Raw genomic sequence first — 12,471 nt, 5'->3', positions numbered from 1 at the left:
TTCCCTTGCTGGTGAGGAGTTGTGATCCCTTGGAGGAGGAGAGGCATTCTGGTTTTGGGTATTTTCATCATTTTTGCACTGGTTTCTTCCCATCTTTGGATTTATCTACCTGTGGTCTTTGTGGTTGGTGACTTTTAGATGGAGTCTCTGAGTGGACATCCTTTTTGTTGCTGATGAAGTTATTTCTTTCTGTTTCTTAGTTTTCCTTCTAACAGGCCACCTTGCTGTAGGACTGCTGGAGGTCCACTCCAGACCCTGCTTGCCTGGGGATCACCTGCAGTGGCTGCAGAACAGTAAGGGTTGCTGTCAGTTTCTTCTTCTGTTATCTTTGTCCCAGAAGGATACCTGCCAGATGTCAGCCTGAGCTCTCCTTTATGAGGTGTCTCTTTGGTTATACGGAGGTCAGGGAGGTACTTGAGGAGACAGTCTGTCCCTTATAGGAGCTCAGGTGCTGAGCTGTGAGCTCCGTTGTTCTGTTCAGAGCTGCTGGGTAGGTATGTTTAACGCCACTGTTGCAGAAGTCATAACCGCCTTTTTTTTCCAGGTGCTCTGTCCCAGGAAGGTGGGGCTGTGTCTATAAGTTCATGTCATTCTGCTGCCTTTTTTCAGAGATGCCCTGCCCAGGGAGGAGGTAGCCTAGTCACAGTCTGCCAGCAGAGGCATTACTGAGCTGCCGTGGGCTCTGCCTAGCTGCTGTGTGAACTTCCTTGCAGTTTTGTTCATAGGGGTCTAGTTAGAACTGCCTTGGTAATGGCTGTCTGCCTCAGTAATGGTGGACTGCCTAGGTAATGGTGGACTGCCTCTATAATGGTGGACTCCCTCGGTATTGGCAGACTGCCTCGGTAGTGGTGGACTGCCTCAGTAATGGTGGACACCCTTTCCACCACAGAAGTGGACTGTCCCGGGTTCAGCTGTGCTTGCTGTGAAACTCTCAATCTAGAGCATTTCAGATTGCTGGTCTTTGTTGGGGTGGGACCAGCCGAGCCAGATCACCTGACTCCCTGTTTCAGCCCCCTTTTCTTCAGTTGAACGGGTGTCTCCCAGGCATTCCAGTTACCAGTTGAAACAGCGCCTGAAACAGCGCCCAGATTTGTGTGAGTTTTTGTGCGGAGACCCGCTGGGCCGGCTGAAACAGCCAGCTGGAGACTCATGGCGCTTTTCCACCCAGGAATCCACTGGTCTGTGGGCAGTAAAAATGCATTTGGAAATGTGATCACTCACCCTATGTGTTTTCGCTGGGAGCTGCAATCCAGAGCTGTTCCTATTCAGCCATCTTGGATCCTCCCCCACAATTCTTTACATATTCTTTACATCAGGCTCTTCTCATGACTGATCATATGTCAGACTTTATTAAAGAAACCACAGTGTTCCAGGAATTTAGAAGGAGTTGGCTTACTTTTCTTTATGGTCAATTGTTTGTATATCTAAAGGGCAAAAAAAGAAAAAAGAAGATGGTAAAATATTGCTACCATCACCGAGCCATACAAGATCAGTTTTCCATTGCTAACATTTCCTTTCTCCTTTGACCCTTGGAAAATTAAGTTCTTTGTTTGCTTTTACAAGACAAAGTGCACGCCCTTTAGTAGTCTGCTGCTTCCTTCTCTCTGCCTATGTTTTCTCTTTTACGTTCCTGCCTTTCCTTTGTGTTTTATGCCAAAGGGAGGAGATATAAAAATGAAAGTTAGAGAAAAATCGTAGACTATGTTTGTGGCCTGTAGAACACTGTGACTTATGGAAGTTGTTCATTTCATGTTTTATGAAGTTAGTCTGTACATTTATTTTTCTAGGGTTTCTTAAATATTCAAAACTGGTATGTAAATTGGAGATATTTTGGCAAAATGCCCAACTAGGGCTTTTCCCCCCAACTAGACAGACCAGGCAATGTCACAATTGGTTAGCTTATTAGAGTTTGTTTATAGAAATAATGTACATTTAATTTTTTAAGAAGTTCAGATGTGTGCCATAGGTTGAGCAGTGCAGCTGTCTGTAAATAATGTTATCATGTTTGTTACATTTTCTGAAGGGCTAATATTTAATAACCAATGAACAAAGAATGTTATATACAAGGCTTCCCTAAGGATTGTATGGGTAGTAGAAAGAATGCAGTCTAGAAGTCAGAAAACCTGGTTCCCTAGTTTTTTCTACTTTTACTTTCATCTCCTTGAGCAAACCATGTAATAACCTCCCTCCATTTCAGTTTCTTCAAATGTAGTGTAGAAATTATGCCTACTTATCCTGGTAACATATTGGGATTATTTTTGGATTGAATAATAATAACAAAGAGCTTTGGAGACCTAAAGCATTGTCAAAGTATAAAATTTTATTAAAAGCAGAATACTTCAGCGTAACACATTGTACAGCATAATGTGTGTGTACAACATAATGTGTTAACTGTTAATGACTGAACCAGATACATTATAAACTTATTTCAAATTGTTATAGCTTTACTGAATATACTGCTATAAAGTAGGTTCTGATATAGGTAATTCCTTTTTTAATTATTTTTTTATTTTTATTTTTTGAGCCGGAGTCTCGCTCTGTTGCCCAGGCTGGAGTGTAGTGGTGCGATCTCAGCTTGTTGCAGCCTCTGCCTCCTGGGTTCAAGTGATGCTCCTGTCTCAGTCTCCTGAGTAGCTGGAATTATAGGCATACACCACCCTGCCTGGGTAATTTTTGTATTTTTAGTAAAGACAGGGTTTCATCATGTTGGCAGGCTGGTCTTGAACTCTTGACCTCAAGTTATCGTCCCACCTTGGCTTCCCAAAGTGCTGGATTACAGGCCAGTGCAGCTGGCCTGATATAGGTAATTCTGATAGATGACCACCTAATATTAAGTTGAAATTTTGTCATACAACTTATGGAGTTGGTAAGTTATGAAATAGTTGTAAAATGTACAAGTATTTCTAGAATTTTTGTTAGGCTTGGCTTTTTGGAGGAGGGAGGAATATAAATGTCAGGCAGGTTGTTGGATAGAATTAATCAGAATCATTACAATTCAGTGATTTATTTTTTCGACAAAAATTAAACGAATGTCTTTACATGCATATATAGAGCAATTAGTGCTAAGTAGAAGGAAATATAAGATCCTTGAGTCATAGGCTCTGTTTCCTGTTGCCGTTTTGGCCTCCTCCCCGTCTTTTTCTTCTATATTGTACTTCACCAGAACCAAACTAGTTATGACTTAAAACCCTACTTTGTTCCCTCTTGTTTATGAGCTTTTGCACATCCTGCTGCCTCTGCTTCAAAGATAATTTCTAGAACAAAAGAACAAAAAAAATTTTTTTTGCCCCCTGATTTTTGTGGTTAATGTCTAATTGGCCTTTTTGTTTTTCTTAACCGCAAATAGGCGTTTTGGAAGATTAGTAAATGATAGGGAAAGTGTATTAGAAAAGTAAGTTAGGGAGGTTAACCTGGAATGCCTGGCTAAGGGTTGAGGTTTTATTCCATAGGTAGTAGGAAACCATTGACAGAAGTATCCAGGAGAGTGTTATAGACAGAGTTCTACTTTATAAAGGTTATTAGGCAGTCAACATTTTAGGACCTTCTTGGATTGGATTGGAGGTTAGAAATCGCCATATGTTGTCAGATTATGAGTTAGAATTGTAGAAACGGGTATGATTGGATCTGAAAACAAACAGCCAAGCATTCATTCACCTAAAAAAAAAAAAAATTTTTTTTTTGAGATGGAGTCTTGCTCTGTCACCCAGGCTGGAATGCAGTGGCACGATCTTGGTTCACTGCAACCTCCAACTCCTGGGGTCAAGCAATTCCCCTGCCTCAGCCTACCAAATAACTGGGATTACAGGTGTATGCCACCACACTTGGCTAAGTTTTTTGTATTTTTAGTAGAGACGGGGTTTTACCAAGTTGGCCAGACTGGTCTTGAGCTCTTGACCTCAGGCAGTCGGCCCGCCTCAGCCTCCCAAAGTGCTGGGATTACAGACGTGAACCACCATGCACAGCCTCTTATAAAAATAATTTATTATTGCAGGGTTTTTTTTTTGTTGTTTTTTGTTTTTTTTTTTGAGATGGAGTTTCACTCTTGTTGCCCAGGCTGGAGTGCAGTGGCACAATCTCTGCTCACTGCAACCTCTGCCTCCTGGATTCAAGCGATTCTCCTACCTCAGCCTCCCGAGTCTCTGGGATTACAGGCGCCCACCACCACGCCCAGCTAATTTTTTGTATTTTTAGTAGAGATGAAGTTTGATTATGTTGGCAGGCTGGTTTTGAACTCCCGACCTCAGGTGATCCACCCGCCCCAGCTTCCCAAAGTGCTGGGATTATAGGCATGAGCCACTGCACCCGACCCCTATTAATGCTTTTTATGTTTCAGTCTGTATTCTAGGTTCTGGGGATACAGGAGTAAATGCACTAAATCCTACTCCAATATGCAGAAAATTAAAGAATGCCTTACAAGTCAATAAGAAAAGGACAGATAACCCTATAGAAAAATGGATAAGTGTCTTGAACACAGACCTTTCACAAAAGAGAATGGCCCATAAACACATATAAAGGTGCCACTTCATTAGTAATTATGAACATAAAATCACAATGAGAGACTCCTATACACCCACCAGAACAGATACATTTTAAAAGATTGTCCAGGCATGGTGGCATGCACCTATAATCCCAGCTACACGAGAATTTCTTGAACCCCGGAGGTAGAGGTTGCAGTGAGCCAGGATTGCATCACTGCATTCCAGCCTGGGTGACAGAGGGAGACTCTGTCTCAAAAACAAACACACAAAAGATCAAATATACCAAGTTATTGATGATGTAAAGCAATGGTAACTCTCATATTTGCTGGTGAGAGTATAAACTGGTATAGCCACTCTGGAAAACTGTTTAGCAGTAAACACTTTGACCCAGCATCTGTTGCAAGGTGTATGTCCAGTAGAATATGCATACATGTGTACCAAGAGAGGGCTCGGGAATGTTCATTGCTGTCATTTTTATAGCAAAAAAAAAAAAAAAAAAAAAACCTGGAAACAATTAATATCCCTTACCTATGGTATATTCATGTAAAAGAATGCTACACAGCATTGAAAACAAAGTACAGCTATTGCTGATAATATAGATGAGTCTCACAAGCATCTTTAAATGAAAGAGGCCAGACACAAAAGAAAGCATTATATATGATTCCATTTTATTTTTATTTATTTTTTTTGAGGCAAGGTCTCGCTCTGTCACCCAGCCTGGAGTGCAGTGGCACAATTACAGCTCACGGTAGCCTCCATCTCTCAGGCCAAGCAATCCTCCCACCTCAGCCTCCCAGGTGTCTGGGACTACAGATGAATGCCACCATGCTCAGCTAATTTTTTTACTTTTTGTAGAGATGATGTCTCATTATGTTGCTCAGGCTCATCTCAAACTCTAGGGCTCACAGAATCCTCCTGCCTTGGCTTTCCAAAGTGTTGGTATTACAAGCATGAGCCAGTACACCCAGCCATGATTTCTTTTCTTTTTTTTTTTTTAAATGAATGAGGTGATTTATTTAACCAGTATGGTTTGTTCTAATGCTGCTTGTTGGCAGCTGCCACCTATCTGGCGATTCTGTCCAGATCCCTCTGTCCCTGAAGTGTCAGTTTGCGGCCTCCATCTTGGTCCTTTTTCACCATTCTCAGCCCCTCCAGGGCTTGGAGGACCTGGCGGACCACACTCTTGGAGCCTCAGCTGAAGTGGCTAGGCATGACACCGTTTCTCTGACCTCCCCCATAGATCATGGTCATGGAGCCAACTCCAGCGCCACCCTGGAGGTACTGGTGCTGTGCTGTGGAAGCAGCTCACGTGTAGAACCAGTTCTCATTGTAGGAAGCAAGCTTTCAGCTTCTCGGACTTTTTGAGAAAGGCTGCCAGAGCTCTGACGAACTCCTGCTGGTTCACATCTTTTACAGTAACTCCAGGCATCTTGCGGCCTCCGTGCCGCCAGCCAGGGGAAAAAGTGATTCCATTTATAAGAAGCCTTACAAGCAGGCAAAACTTAAACTATAATGTTAGAAGTCAAGATAGTGGTTAAGAGGAACTTAGCAGGGTTAATAGAATGCGATAGACTTCTTGGGTACTGACAGTGTGTCTTGGTCTGTTTGGTGAGTACATTAGTGTTGAGTTTATGTAATTCATTTACCTGTACATTTATATGCATTTTTCTTTGTACTATGTTTCAATAAATTTTTTTTCAATTTGCCCATATTTACATGCTGTGGAGGAGAGGCACTGTTATCATAAAAATGATCACTATTGTAGCAAACATTCATGCTTCATATACCAGGCACTGTGTTAGGTGTGTTTTACACACACACACACACACACATTTAGTCTTCACAACTCTGTGAGGTTTACTTTTATTATCCCCATTTTACAGATGAGGAAACTGGGACACAGGTGAGTGACTTGCTGAAGCTCACCCAGCTAGTAAGTGATGGGCTCAGATTTTGCACCCAGGCCTTTTGTCTCTGATATCTGTGCTCTTAACTGCTCTGCTATACATACAGTAAACAAATAACAAAACAGTTTGCTCTCAGCCACTATGCTTTACACAGTAATAAATGCTATGGAGAAAAATAAAGCAAGTTAAATGAAAATAGGCAGTGCTCTGGGGAGATTTTTTGTGCTAATTTATATAGGTCAGAGAAGGTCTCATTGAGAAGGTGAAAACAGCCAAGGACCTAAAAAGGGTGCGAGAGTGAATCATGTGGGTAGCTTTTCAGGCAGAGAGAACAAAGTGTGATGGCCTCAGGTGGTAGTATGCTTGGTCTGTCTGAAGGATAGCAAGAAGACCAGTGTGGCAGAAGTGAGGCAAGTTGGGGCACAGTAGTAGGAGTTGAAGGCTGCATAGTAGGTTACTGGACGTTGAAGGCCATGGTAGAAACTTTGGCTTTTACTCAAAGTGCAGTTGGAAGTCTGTGGATGGAATTTGGCAGAGGAGTGATGTTAAACAATTTATATTTTAAAAGGATAACTACTTTGAGATAAGCCTGTAAAAGGTGCAATGACAGGAACTGGGAGACCAGTTAGGCTTTTTTAGAATAATTCAATGTTGTTGAATTAGTGAAAGATGATGTGACTTAGACCAGGGTAACAGTGGAAGGTGGAGAGAAGTTTTCAGATACTGAATATATTTTAAAAATAGGGTCAGGGGAGTTACTGAGGAATTTAAGGGTGTGAAATAGATAATAAGGATGACTTTAGAGTTTTGGCCTGAACAACTAGAAGAATGGCATAACATTTATCTAGATGGGGAAGATTGCAAAAGGAGTTGGTTTGGGGAGGAAGATTAGGAGTCTCGGAAATGTTAAATTTTAAATCCTTTTAGATGTCCAGGTGAAGATACTGCGTAGATAAAGTGAGAAGTCCAGAAGTCCATAAAGATATAAATTTGGTAATCATCAATGTGCAGGTGATATTTAAAGATGTAAGACTGGGCCGGGCGCGGTGGCTCACGCCTGTAATCCCAGCACTTTGGGAGGCCGAGGCGGGTGGATCACGAGGTCAAGAGATCGAGACCATCCTGGTCAACATGGTGAAACCCCGTCTCTACTAAAAATACAAAAAATCAGCTGGGCATGGTGGCGCATGCCTGTAATCCCAGCTACTCAGGAGGCTGAGGCAGGAGAATTGCCTGAACCCAGGAGGCGGAGGTTGCGGTGAGCCGAGATCGCGCCATTGCACTCCAGCCTGGGCAACAAGAGCGAAACTCCGTCTCAAAAAAAAAAAAAAAAAAAAAAGATGTAAGACTGGGTGATATCGCCAAAGGAATGAATGTAAATAGAGAAGTTCTTTCTGCAACATTCCATTGTATAGGTGTCAGGGAGATGAGGAACAACCGACAAAGGAGACTGAGAAGGAGCAGTAAGATGGAGGAAACCAAGAGGGTGATGTCTTAGAAAGCAGGTGGAAGAAGTGTTTTAAAGAAGAGAGAGTGATCTTCTTTGTCAAATGTGGGTGACAAGCAAGATGAGAGGACTGAAAATTTGCCGTTGGCCAAACAACAATGCAGAATTATTTGGGGAGGCTAATGGGCAGTTTTAATATAGTGGAAGCAGCAGGCAGGCAGAAATTTAAATTTAAAAAAAGTAATTAAAAAAATTCAGTGTACTTTTTTCCCTATTTTTCTTTTATTATTATTAGCATTGGATCAGATTGTATTTTAAGTGAATGTTTCAAACATAGGAAAGTTGGAACAAAATTTGCTAAAAGAAGTGGGATATATGGAAAAGAAGAAGGAAAGTTATACAAGGGACAGGATTGTGAAAATCTAGAGGTTTTAAAAGAGAAGAGATGCCTGGACCATCTTAAATACCTGGTAGCATTTCTTAGTGTCTGCTTTCCTCACTGTCTTACTGACCTTTTATTTCCTGCAGGATTTTGAATCCAAAGACAAGTATCATGGTTCAGGTTTTTGAATACAGTGATTTACCTTTTAGGGGGTGACAAGATAGCCATGTAAGAAATAGGAAAGGCCGTGTTTGTAAAAAAAAAAAAAAAGTCTGGGTGTGGTGGCTCACACCTGTAATCCAAGCACTTTGGAGGCCAAGGTGGGTGGATCACCTTGAGGTCAGGAGTTCAAGATTAGCCTGACCAACATGGTGAAACCCCGTCTTTATTTTAAAAAAAAAAAAAAAATTATATTAAAAAAGAAATAGGAAAGGTGTCATTTTACTTCTCTGCTCCTGAGAACTTGCCCTATCAGCAAAGCTCTTTTAGTTTTACTCTACCTTCTCTTGCCCATTATCCAGGAAGATGAAAGTAGTTCAGGTATGAGGAGGGAACAAGATAAAGCTGTCTTTACTGACCTGACTCCTTCCTCTGGTAATGGCAGGTGACTTAGTAGAGCTAGATCACCATTAAACATTAATCTTCCAGATTTCTGACTTCATCTCCATTAAATTAAAAATCTAATGTAGCTCAAGCCTGTAATCCCAGCACTTTGGGAGGCCGAGGCAGGTGGATCACGAGGTCAAGAGATCGAGACCATCCTGGTCAACATGGTGAAACCCCGTCTCTACTAAAAATACAAAACATTAGCTGGGCATGGTGGCACGTGCCTGTAATCCCAGCGACTCAGGAAGTTGAGGCAGGAGAATTGCCTGAACCCAGGAGGCGGAGGCTGCGGTGAGCCGAGATCGTGCCATTGCACTCCAGCCTGGGTAACAAGAGCGAAACTCCGTCTCAAAAAAAAAAAAAAAATCTAATGTAGAAATTTGTTTCAATTTGAAAAGTTTTTACTTTCAGTGCATTTTGCTAAAATGCGTATTTCTACTAGCTATTAAAGCAGGATCAATCTAGGAGACCTCATGTTAAGAGATTGTGCTAAAGAGGCCAGTCATCATAGTACCTTCTAGTCCACAGCCTCTTAAGGAAACCATAGGACCTGCCTATAGCCAAATCACAACTGATCAGCAGGTTATCGCAATTAGATAGCAGGTTATATTATTTTGCCTTTACTCTTGGCGATGCAAATGCAAACTCAGAAATAGGCAAAGCAAGTGCTGCAGAAGATTGAGAGAACATGGAGCAAACCCCAAGTCAATAAAAATTATGAGTAAATAGAAGTTATGAGGTAGAAACTAGGTATGCCAGTAGCAAGTAAAGTCGTTAGTAAAAGAATACATCAGAAGTTCCGAAATAGAGATGCTGGCCAGGCGAGTTGGCTTACGCCTGTAATCCAACACTTTGGGAGGCCGAGACTGAGGCGGGTGAATCACCTGAGGTCAGCAGTTCAATACCAGCGTGACCAACATGGTGAAACCCTGTCTCTACTAAAAACACAAAATTAGCTGGGTGTGATGGCGTGCACCTATAATCACAGCTACTCAGGAGACTAAAGCAGGAGAATCTCCTGAACCCAGGAGGTGGAGGTTGCAGTGAGCTGAGATCACATCATTGTACTCCATCCTGGGTGATAAGAGTGAGACTCTGTCTCAAAAAAAAAAAAAAAAAGAAAGAAAGAAAGATGCTTAATCCACACTGTGGTAGGGAACCAATAAGTTCCAGAAAACAAAGGAATGTTTACCTAGCATCAAGACCTGCATTCAAACTTGAACATACTTTGGGGTGTATGATCAGACTGTCTTCTAATTTCTGATTTTTGTGTGAAATTCTTGCCTATTCCTTATTACCATTTTAGTCTTTACAATAAAATAGCTTCTTCAGTCTAAAAGAGCCCAACATTAAGCTGAGTATAAATGTTTAGACTTACCAAGCAAATGCATAAGGAAATACTTTTTAACATTTTTTCTTTCAGGTCAGGTGTGGTGGCACACACCCATAATCCCAGGGACAGCCGAAGTAGGAGGATCGCCGTGCCCAGCCTGGGCAAAGTGACAAAGCCCTGTCTCTAGGAAAATATACAAAAATTAGCCAGACGTCGAGGCCTGCACTTGTGATCCTAGCTACTGGAGAGGCTGAGGTGGGAGGGTAACTTGAGCCCAGAGGTCTAGGCTTCAGTGAGCCATGATCGGGGCCACTGCACTCCACCTGGTGTGACAAAGCGAAACACCATCTCAAAGCTTTTCTTTCTTGAAATAATACAAAAGAAAAATGCCACCGAGTCCTTTAACAAATATCAGTAAAACACTTAAAATGTTAATTTACTTGAAGGTGACTTTTTTTGAGATGGAGTCTTGCTGTGTCACCAGGCTTGAGTACAATGGCGTGATCTTGGCTCACTGCAGCCTCCGCCTCCTGGGTTCAAGCGATTCTCCTGCCTTGACCTCCCTAGTAGCTGGGACTACAGGTGTGTGCCACCACACCCAGCTAATTTTTGTATTTTTAGTAGAGACAGAGTTTCATCATATTGGCCAGGCTGGTCTCAAACTCCTGACTTTGTGATCCGCCTGCCTCAGCTTCCCAAAGTGATGGCATTACAGGTGTCAGCTACCACACCCAGCCTGAGGATGATTTTAAAGGAATAAATATTTTATCTGTTATAATAAAAAGTTAAGTACCAGTTCATTTTAGAAATTAATACTTCTTGCACTTGAATGATTTTTTTTTGGCGGGGACGGAGTTTCACTCTTGTCCTCCAGGCTGGACTGCAATGGTGAGATCTCTGCTCACTGCAACCTCTGCCTCCCAGGTTCAAGCGATTCTCCTGCCTCAGCCGCCCGAGTAGCTAGGATTCCAGGGACGTGCAACCACACTCAGCTAATTTCTGTATTTTTAGTAGATGCAGGGTTTCGCCATGTTGGCCATGCTGGTCTCAAACTCCTGACCCCAGGTTATCCACCTGCCTCGGCCTCCCCAAGTTCTGGGATTACAGGCGTTGAATAATTTTTTTGAGATAGTCTCACTGTGTCACCAGGCTGTAGTGGAGTGGTGTGATCTAAGCTCACTGCAACCTTCGCCTTGTGTCTTAGCCTCCTGAGTACAGGGATTACAGGCACACACCACCACGCCCAGCTAATTTTTGTATTTTTGGTAGAGACAAGGTTTTGCCATGTTGGTCAGGCTGGTCTCGAATTCTTGACCTCAAATGATCCAACTGCTTGGGCCTCCCAAGTTGTTGGAATTACAGGCATGAGCCACTATGCCCAGCCATCACTTGAATGATTATTAACACCAAGGAATGAAATGTTTTAACTTTAAATGAAAGGTCTTAACTTTTCAGATTTTGTTTTTTTGAGATGGAATATTTCTTCATTGGCCAGGCCAGAATACAGTGGTGCTCATTGCAGCCTTGAGCAGTCACTGCCCTCAAGCAGTACCCCCACCTCAGCCTTTCAAAGCATTGGGATTAAAGGAATGAGCCACCACTCTAGCAGCTTTTTGGAATTTTTAAGTGACCATGATGGAGTTTACCATCTCTCAACCCCCAAACCTCCACAAACACACAAAAACCTTGATAATCTGGACAAAATAAATGAAACAATGGGTTTTAGACTTTGGACAACAGCAGTGCAGGACTATGATCCCTGAAAGAAGGGAAACAAACAAGGTGAGCTCTACAGTCACTCACCCACCCTAGCTTTTTGCCTGGGGCACATTCCAAATTGTAGGTCTGGGACAGGGAATCTTCAGCAAAGAACAAGATGAAGAGATAGAGATCAGAATTTATGGAAGCTGAGGCAGCAAGAAGTTTTAGGAGAAAGTTCCAGCAGAAGGACACTGTCAAAAAATAATGCTATCCATAGAAGTCTGACTTTTTGCTGAATTCTAGAATGAACATGCATGGAGTGAAACTGTAAAGCCAGACAAAGAGCAACCAGATTGATTGGAACTGACAGACATCAGAGGTCACAGGGGGGCTGAGAAGCATTTGAGTTTTTACTAGGAAGAGGGGAAAGTACTTGTTGATCACTCAGAACATTTAGTGGAAACCCCCAAAGAGCCATGGTCCTAAGTAACACAAGAAAAAATTAGGAGTATTAATAGCCCCTATACATTAAAGATATTGAATTCGTTATTGAAAACTCCAGGCCCAGATAGCTTCACTGGTGAATTCTTTAAAACATTTAAGGATGAAATAATACC

At 42.1% G+C, this 12,471-nt stretch overlaps 1 protein-coding gene and 1 pseudogene across 2 annotated transcripts in view; one reads left to right on the top strand and one right to left on the bottom strand.

Moving 5' to 3' along the window:
- YES1 (YES proto-oncogene 1, Src family tyrosine kinase) overlaps positions 1-12,471 on the top strand; it is a 97,489-nt gene that overhangs the window by 39,126 nt on the left and 45,892 nt on the right. The window lies entirely within an intron of this gene.
- LOC116561478 lies at positions 5,514-5,931 on the bottom strand (annotated as a pseudogene).

The sequence above is a fragment of the Sapajus apella genome, unplaced genomic scaffold (assembly GCF_009761245.1).
Source record: "Sapajus apella isolate SASKATOON/1434 unplaced genomic scaffold, GSC_monkey_1.0 scaffold29, whole genome shotgun sequence".
NCBI lineage: Eukaryota > Metazoa > Chordata > Mammalia > Primates > Cebidae > Sapajus > Sapajus apella.
Note: the sequence above shows the minus strand (reverse complement) of the source record. Positions and strands in the feature narration are given on the sequence as shown.